This window comes from Octopus bimaculoides, chromosome 4 (genome assembly GCF_046866305.1).
Source record: "Octopus bimaculoides isolate indiv1 chromosome 4, ASM4686630v1, whole genome shotgun sequence".
Lineage (NCBI taxonomy): Eukaryota > Metazoa > Mollusca > Cephalopoda > Octopoda > Octopodidae > Octopus > Octopus bimaculoides.
Genome location: NC_142931.1, coordinates 13,119,248 through 13,129,247, shown reverse-complemented (window position 1 = coordinate 13,129,247; position 10,000 = coordinate 13,119,248).

The window sequence follows — 10,000 nt, the reverse complement described above, 5'->3', positions numbered from 1 at the left end:
TAATCGGCTCATTTAGACTTACGTCAGATTCTACCAAATGAAACAGCAATAATTATTTCCGATTTATTCACAAAACGTCTGCTTCTCCTTCTTTTACTATGTTGTTCTTATTTCCTTGAAGGTTCTCTCTCTCTCTCTCAAATTCTCTCTTTCTCTCTCCCGTTCATTCTCTCATTCTCTCTGTCCCTCTTTCCCTCACCATCTCCTCTCTTTGTCTTTCTCTTTTTATCGCTTCCTTTTACAGTTTTGCTTCCCTCTCTCTCTCTCTCTCTTTTTCCCATGCGTCTTTCACTCATTTTTACTTTCCACCTAAGCATCCACAAAGGCATACGCAGACTACCACATCTACAAACACACACATACAGACACACAGACACAAAAATAATCAAACACAAATACATATATACATACATACATACATACATACATGCATACATACATGTCCGTATGTATGTATACCATTCCCGCGCCTGCCCTCGTCTTCCGCCAACTTTCCTTAACACTCCGATTTTCTTCCTTTCATCATCTGATCGGTCGAGTGAGCTGCTTCAGTATTATTTTCCTTGCCTTCGCCCCTGTTGAACATCATTCGATTCGCCAGAGTATTTATTATCTGTCTCTGCTTAAAACCGACGCAGATGCATTTATTATCAATTTCTTGGTTCGTGTGCAACGTTAGTCTCTGGGCAATGGTTCGTTAACTCACCAGCATTCAATATACCAACGCATCCACTTTCTCCTTTTCTGTTTTTCCATCTATTTATTTATCTATCTATCTATCTTTCTAACTATTTATCTCTCCATCTTTTCCTCTGTCTCTTTCTCTCAACTGTTCTATTTCACTCTCCATATATCTTTTTCTAACTCTATCGCTATCTCTTTATCTATTCAACTTATAGATCGTTCTCTCTCTGTCTGTCTCTCTCTCTCTCTCTCTCTGTTTCTTCTACAGCCTCGTCCCCTTCATTTGCGTCCTTCTCATACTCCTACAGCCCCTATTGTGTATTACTATCGCAGTCATCCCAACTGAATCCCGAAGTTCCGTTTTGTTTCCTGAAAATATTATTCACTGTTCTCCACTCTCCATAAAATCTCTAGCTGTATCTCGCTTGTTATTCCTCAATGTCTTTCTAACAATTTCCAGCTTTAAATTAGCCATTGTCCTCCTTTCCTAGATTTCTTCCTTCCTCAATATACTCTAATCAAGCTTATCTTCCCCTCCCTCACTTCCGTATTATCTTTTCCGACATATTCATAATCTTCAACCCTTCCCCACTTCCACCCCCACATCTCACTTATCTTCTTTGCTTTGGCAGCCATTATTGTGTTATTCATCGCTATTTATTTTCTCTTTGGTTAGTCTAGCCATCATTACTTTATCAAACGACTTTCAGATATTTACCTATACTGTGAATATGAATATATACATTTATATATCCTTATATGTATACACATATGTGTGTATGTATATATATATATATATATATATATATATATATATATATATATATATATATACATATACATGTGTGTGTGTTTTATGAGTGTGTATGTATGTATGTATGTATGTATGCATGTATGTATTTATGCATAATGTAGGTAAATACATTGGAGTCAAATGATACTGTAAGTTGACTGAAATAAATAAATATATAATAAATAATTTATGACAGATTATATATAAAATATATATAATACAATAAAACATATTTCTATATAACCATAAGTATTAATATATATATATATATATATATATATATATATATATCATTCGCCATGATAGATCACTAGCCACTACACATTCTTTTTTTCTCTCCTTGTTTCTTTCTGTGTTCCTTTCTTTGGAAGAGCGTAGGCTCGAAACGTTAAAGACTTTTTCACTCCCCGAGCGTTATACTAATACATCTGTTTGTTGTCTACACCACCTGTCTTCGTCTTTTGTTAGTGCATCGGGTCTCTGGAAGATGAGTGAAGGGACAGTCACGCAATAGATATAGTTTCTCGCGTTGGGAATATCGGCAGATTCTGGGATTCCGTGTTATTGATAGAGGGACTGATACTTTGTGCATTGAGTAGAAATTTGGAGGCTTGCGTAGTGGCGGGTTTTGACTGTGGGGAGCTGGTGAACTGAGGTAATACGGTTGTCCACTGTGGCCTCCTCACACGAAACAAAATATCATGAAAATTGAAGCACCTCAAAGGTCAATTACAAACAAAGACAGATGGCATGACAGGCCTTGACTATTGTGGTCGACTAGAAAAGCTGAAGCTTTATTCCCTCCAACGCCGCCGTGAGTGGAACTGTTGAATAAAGCACTTAATACTGTTGAGGCATTCTTTAAAGCGCAATACGGCTGTTTGATATGGCCTATTCAGCCCAACTATTATCAGGTCATTGGTTTTGTTGTGCACGCTGACCGATTCACAGTAGCCATTGGAGAATGTCATATTTCCATCTGGTGAAAAGGAATCATGCAGGAAAATGGCAGTTCGACCATTCGATCTGTCGACTGGATGCGCGCGAATGGTTGTGAAACTCCTCACTTTCACTTCGGCTTCCAAATGCGAGTTATCAAGGTGGGTCTCGCTAAGAATGAAGAAAGAGAAGTCGTGTGGATGGTAACCAACCCAATCCTCAATGATTTGGATCTTCCATTTTTGTACATTGATGGAGAGACTGATACCTTGTGCATTGAGTAGAAATGTAGAGGCTAGTGTAGTGGCGGGTTTTGACTGTTGCAGGAAGACTGTGTGTCAGTAGCAGCAATGTGGGGATTTGGTGTACTGTGGTAATGCCATGAGATGGTACTGAGTGATGGCTAAAAGGTCTTTTGCTTTGCATTTCTATTGTCAGGTTCAACATGGCTAAAGAAGAAGAATTTTGCTGCTTAGGGAGCAGTTTTTGAATGGCGGTGTGGTTGCACTGTTGGATAGGGTTGTCGTTTCCTTTTTTGTTGCGGTTTTTGTTGTTGTTCTTTTTGCTTTTGGGTCTTCGTGAAAAGACTGGACCAGCATTACTGCAGCAGGGGATGTTTTTATTGTGGTTTGTGTATTGGCTTGGAGCCCAACTCCTGTTAGTGCGTCGGGTCCCTGGAAGATGAGTGAAGGGACAGTCATGCAATAGACATAGTTTCTCATGCTGGGAATATCGGCAGATTCTGGGATTTCGTGTTATGCGTGTTTTAACGTTCAATTTACTATTTGGTGATATTGATGTTGATGTTATTGTGGGATGCGTGCTTTGGCCTTGTGCGCGCGCGCGCGTGTGTATATATATATATATATATATATATAACAGTTTGACCGTTAGCTGGTCTATTTCTAGCATAATGGATGTCATCCCTTCTCATATATGTATATATATATATATATATATATATATATATATATATACATACATATATATATATACATCGAAGTTTCAGCCTGCTTGCTTTTATTGAACTATCCGTATACGTATACGTGTACGTGTGTGTGTGTATGTGTTAACGAGACAATGGCTGGCAGCGGTAGAGCTGTTTCGGTACATTTATGGAAGCCAACGGCTTCTATGATGATTAACACGAAACAGACGTCGCAGTGAAAGGAGGGAAAGATGTGTGCTATTTTAGAATTAGTTTTACATGACAGCGAGAGGGTGAGGGAAAGAGTAGGATTTGAGCGAAAGGATAAGAGAGGATCAATAATTTAGAGGAAGTAGAAAACTGAGTCCATACATGACGACGTGTTTTAAATATGAATAGGCTTTAACTGACCAAATAAAGGGATGAGAAATTCGGATAATAGTTGCTATATGTTGAGATAGCTATATCTTAAGTCTGTTAAAACTGAACGCCATGTATGTATATGCGTATATCTATAAAAGTGTGTATATATATATATATATATATATATATATATGGGGGGGGTATGCGTGTGTATGTGTGTGTATATATATATATATATATATATATATATATATATATATATATACATATATATATATATATATTTGTCTGTGCTAAATCAATTGCCCTTAGCGACGATATAGACCACCCCTCCCACTCTCACCACCTCCGCCTTCTTCAAACCCACAGATTCCCATATCTACCTCAACTTCTCCTCCAATCCTTTCCACACGAAACTAGTAGTTATTTAATCGACCCCGAAAGGATGAGTGGCAAAGTCGACCTCGGCGAAATTTGAACTCAGAACGTAGCGGCAGACGAAATACCGCTAAATATTTTGCCCGGCATACAAACTATGCTGACTTGCCGCCTTCACTGTTATATACATATACACGCGACTAAATACACACATATTCATATTTAGACGTGTACTCTTGTTAAAATTCTATTATGCGCATATATATTCATATGCGCTGACATGTTCCCATGCATGGTTAGATACACAGAAATAAGCCTAAATACGAATACAATGTATACAACTGCATGTGACTGTACATGTATACGCATGAACAAACAGGTGTAGGTGTATGTGTACACAGGTGCATGTGCAGTAATTTTTCAAGAATGCAGATATGGAAAAATAGGGTATTATGAAACTACAGCATTGAGACATGCAATACACACACGCTTAAAATGTTTTAGAATTGTCTGAAAGCTCCAGATACATCGGGATACAGATATAAAATATAAAAGCATTTAAAATCTCAATCATTACATATGTGTGTGTGTGTGTGTGTGTGTGTGTGTGTGTGTGCATGGCTCCCATTCTCTCTTTGTCTCATTCTCTCTATCTCTATCTCTCTCTTCTCTATCTCTCTCCTCTATTTCTCTCTCTCCCTTTCTCTCTCTCCCTCTTTCTCTTTTTCTCGCTCTCTCCTCATATATATATAAGGATTTATATGTGTTTGTTTTGTTATTTATATATATATATATATTTATGTATTTATATATATAGTGAGAGAGAGATTGAAAGAGAGACATCTATATATATGTGTGTGTGTGTGTGTGTGTGTGTGTGTGTGTGTGTTATGTAAATGAATATATATATGTATATATATATGTATATATATATGTATATATATATATATATATATATATATATATATATATATATATATATATATATATATATATATATATATATATATATATATATATATAGGTAAGATATACAAACTAAGCAACATTTAATAAAACAAAAATGTAGCGAATGAACATTTAGAAGTTATTTAATATTCTCTTGACTCCCAGTAAATGTTTTTACTGCATCGATAAATTTTTAACGTTGTTATTTTAAAAATAATGAAATTTCATAAGATTAAAATGTCATTTTGAATGCATAAATACGTTATTATATAAATAAAGTAAGTGAATGAATCTATCAATCCATATATATATATATATATATATATATATATATATATAGTTATGAAATAGAAAATAAATAAAATGAAAATGTAATTATGAAAACATATACAAATTCATGTGTTATATGTGTGTGAACGTTCGCGTGTGTATGTGTGCGTGTGTGTGTGTGTGTGTGTGTGTGTGTGTGTGTGTGTGTGTGTGTGTGTGTGTGTGTGTGTGTGTGTGTGTGTGTATAAAAATATATCTGAGAAAAATATATACGTAAATAATAGTGTGTAGTATGAAAAATAAATATTGGATAAAATTTAAAATATTTTATAAACAAAATCAAAAATGAATTACAAACTGTATTAAAATATTGGATGCATAAAGTTAGTATAAGTATAATGATCCCATCACAAATAACGAATTTACCATATAAGATTGTAAAAAACATTTGCCGTTTGGTCCTATAGGAATTTATAAGCATAAAGTATGCGCAGGTTTGTGGTAGGTCATCGAGCTTCTAACTTGTAATGTAGTATATGATGCACTGCCTGCATATATTGAAACGAAAGGCCTAGAATAACGGGTCCGAGTTATAAGATGTGTGTTGTACGTAATAAACATTTAATATTTGAAACCATTTTTCTTTATGTGCTGTGTCGTTGGTTCTAGGTATATTGATGTATGAATGTGGTCGCTGTCACTTGGTTTTGGGTTCTCTGCTTTGGCAAATATTGCTGTGAGTTGTTTTTAAAAGTGCTTGGTTCTGTGCGAACAAAAAGTCAGATTTTAAGTTCAGACCGATATCAGGATGGAGCCATTTGACAAACTTCTGGCCGGTACATTAGTAGCAGCATTCATTCTAATAGTATGATTTTGGGGGCGATCTATGATAGTCTGCTTCATAATGTATTATGTGCTGTGTTAGTATTTGAAACATCACATATAAATAGATAATCTGATATCTGCTCTTCTGTTAAAGATTCTGAAGGAATGCCTGTGTACATAGTTTCGAACTTTAAAAATGCTCACGATTAAACTTATGTATCTTTTGGCTACGTTTATAATTGGCGGTGATGTTCAAAGCTTCTCTGTGGTATATAACTGAACTTCTTTCGTAACACGCCGTAGTAAAGATACTTTTTAATGATAATGCAGAATATTTAGGGAAAATGCGGTTAATGGTATGTGATGCGCTTCTAGCATTACGATTGATATGCGATACGAAGTTAGATATGACGACGTAATGTAGTTCCTTATTGTTTCGATAAAATGAAGAAACCTGGAGCGAAAAATTTTGTAGCATTGAAACTGAAGGGAGATTGGAACATAGCGATTTGAGCTTATGTTGTTTACTGGGCTGTCGATGTCTAATAGCGTTTGTTAAATTTTACAATTTTTCTTTAGAGTTGCCACTTCACGATATAGAAAAGATTTAGCGCGGTGTATTGACGGTGGAGCCAACAATACAGCATCCACATCCTGTGTCCTGTGTTGATACACATGACTCGTCTTCTTTACCCGTACCATTCCTTATAAAACCCACAGCCAATACCCAGTATTCTACATTACACGTTACATACCCAAACTCCTGCCCCAGATGCGTTAGCGTTTTAACTTTATACATCCTTACAACCGTTCGCGTCAACGTTTTAAAAAAATCCGGTTGGTTTTATTCGTTATATGTGGTGGGGAGCCACTACAGTAAAATATTTTATTCTACAAAGTTTATACACCCACTACATATTTTACACATAATTATACATCCAGTAATATTTTATATATTTTATATAGTTTTTGCAATTGATTAATATTTTTTATTTATAAAATTTTCTTTTATAAACAGTTTTCTTATATATATACTTCTTTTCATTAAATTGTATATATTGATTTTTTTTATATTGATTTATTCCTTCATATTCTTATTTTCATAATTACACTTTTATTTATCTTTTATGCTTTTAGATATTGATTTATTTTAATAGGTTCATTTATTTCTATATTTTCACAACTATGCATTTAGACATTCAAGATGCTCTTTTAATCTTTATGAAACTTCATAATTTTTAAATCGTCTCTAATGACAATCTCCAAAATTGATCAATTTACTAAAAACTTCGACCGATTGTCAAGTAAAATTTAAATCATCATCAAATAATAATTCTGTGCATTATTTCTGTGTTGTTTAATTGCTATGAATTACTTATTATATGAACGTTTGATTGTTTCTTATATCCTCTATGTTCACACATAAGTACATACATGTGTGTATGTATGCGCCACGCATCTATTACCAATTAAACGTATCTTTACCTTTTTGATGCGACTTGACTCTATACTGTTTTCTTCCTCCATCCTTCTCTAATTCCCTTTTTCTCCCCCTCCCGCTTTCACCGTTTTCTATGCCTAAACGAGGTGTGGTGACGAACGCTGGAGGAACAAGCTTTGGCAGGAGACACACAAGAATGCGTCTGATACCTGCAGCTGATCAGAAAGAAAGAAACATAAGTAGGAAATGAAAGATGGCCGCTGGTCACGTGCAAGAACGAGAGACCTGGAAGACTGAAGGAGAGAGAAGGACAGACAGGCTGCCGGTATAGATACCGACGGCCCGATCATATGACAGATTCTACTGGGTTACCTATCACTATTACAAGTAGCGCAAGGAGAGCTGATATGTGTGTGTGTGTGTGTGTGTGCGTGTGTGTGTGTGTGTGTGTGTGCGCGCGCGTGCGTGCGTGTGTGTGTGTGTTTATATACAAACATATGATGCAAAATGGTTCTTTTTCATAACAGGCTAACTTTTGCTAAGCAGTGGGATACAGAGTTGATATTCCGACTCAAATAAATATTTCGTACCTCCTTACTGTCGAAGACCTGGAATTCAAAATCAACTTTAGTAATTCCTTAAATTTAAAATGATTACAAGATTTAGTAAATCTGGTATGGTTACTTTTTTTAACCCATTGCTCCGCTGTTTATGCCAACCCACCGCTTTGTAGCGTTGAGGAATTCTATTTCGAAAGAATTTTTTCCCAACATATGAATCATTCAAAATTATAAACAAAAATCATTTCCTTCCTCTTTTATTTCCAAAATTATCTCGGGAATTATAAGATAAAGACCTCTAAAATTGGTCAAATTTAATATAATGTCTTCCAAGTATCGACACCATTAAAATTTTCTCGCTCTCAAATATTTTAAATTTGCCATCATTCGTCACTTTAGTGAATCGATAATTGTGAACAATTCCCCATCCGACCATTTTCTGTTGGCATTTAACAACGAATAAAATTGAGTCTAAACAAAACAAATATAGCGGGCGAAAATATTTTGATAATAGTGTCAAATTAAAATTAAAGAGACAAAGTATCTTTCATTAATATTGTGCTGTAGGCGAATCATTTTAATCGGTCAAATATAATATAGAAATATCTTTCATCAAAATATATTTTACGACTCACGTTTATTTTCATATTAAGAAACGTTGAGAATGGAACTTGGAAGACCGAATCTAGGTACAAGACTCTCGGAGCTGGTAGATTTAGCCCTTTGGTTAACTGAACACTACAACTGGTCCTTGGATGCCTACATTAGATTACAACAAAAAGGAAGGTCAAGGCTGCAATACTTTTGATACAAGGACTGCTCACTCAAGGATGAGACCTTGTAACCCAAGGTCTCATCCTTGAACAATAATGAAAGAGATCAATTCTTGCTATTACCGAATTAGCTGTGGCAGAAACCAAAATTTCAGAAATTGACTTCAGAATCACTAAATTTGACTTCAGAATTACAGGTATTCAGACCAGTTCTCCGGGTAGACGGTAATGCTCAACCATCAGTTTTGGAAATCTGGAAAATATGTCAAGGGTACTGGCTTTCTTTGCTCAACTAATCCATAATTACAAAGTGTTGATAAAACTCAAGTATAAAAAGTGGGATGTTGAAATTCTTCTGTGTCTCGTGATTCTGAAGTCAATTTCTGAAATTTTGGTTTCTGACAAAGCTGTTAGGTTGTTCTGGAAATAATGACCGCTCTAAGTGTTGTGTCTTGAAACGCAATTTTATCATAGTATTTTAATTATATTTTAGATGAATTTCGACATACTTAACAAGTGATGTATGTTCTTTGATCATTTTCTACTTATTTCAGACAGAAAACATTCTTGAAACATAGGTGCCCTTAACTATGATCATGACAAAAAAGAACCATCGCTTACTTTTCTTGCATGAGTTCAAGCTTGAGCACAATGCCTCTCAAATTGCTGCCAATATCAACAGAGCATGGGGAGAGGGGTCCACAAGTGATCGCACAGTACGAAGGTGGTTTCAGAAATTCTGTAGTGGTAGTGAGAGCCTTGAATATGAAAAAGGTAGAGGACGGTCATGCGGTCTTGACAATAGACAGTTGAAAGCAATTGTTGAACAAAACCCACTTCAAAGTGTCAGAGAAATGTCTTAGACACTTGGTGTTGGTATTGCAACGGTCTCACGCAATCTGCAGAATACTGGTAAGGTGAAAAAGCCCGATAAATGGGTACCGCATGAGCTCAATGAAAATCAAGAAGTTCGGCATTTTGAAGTGTGCTCGATGCTCTTTCTACGAAACACTAATGATCCTTTTCTTGACTGAATAGTCACTTGTGATGAAAAGTGGATCCTTTATGATAACCGTAAACGATCAGGTCAATGGCTTG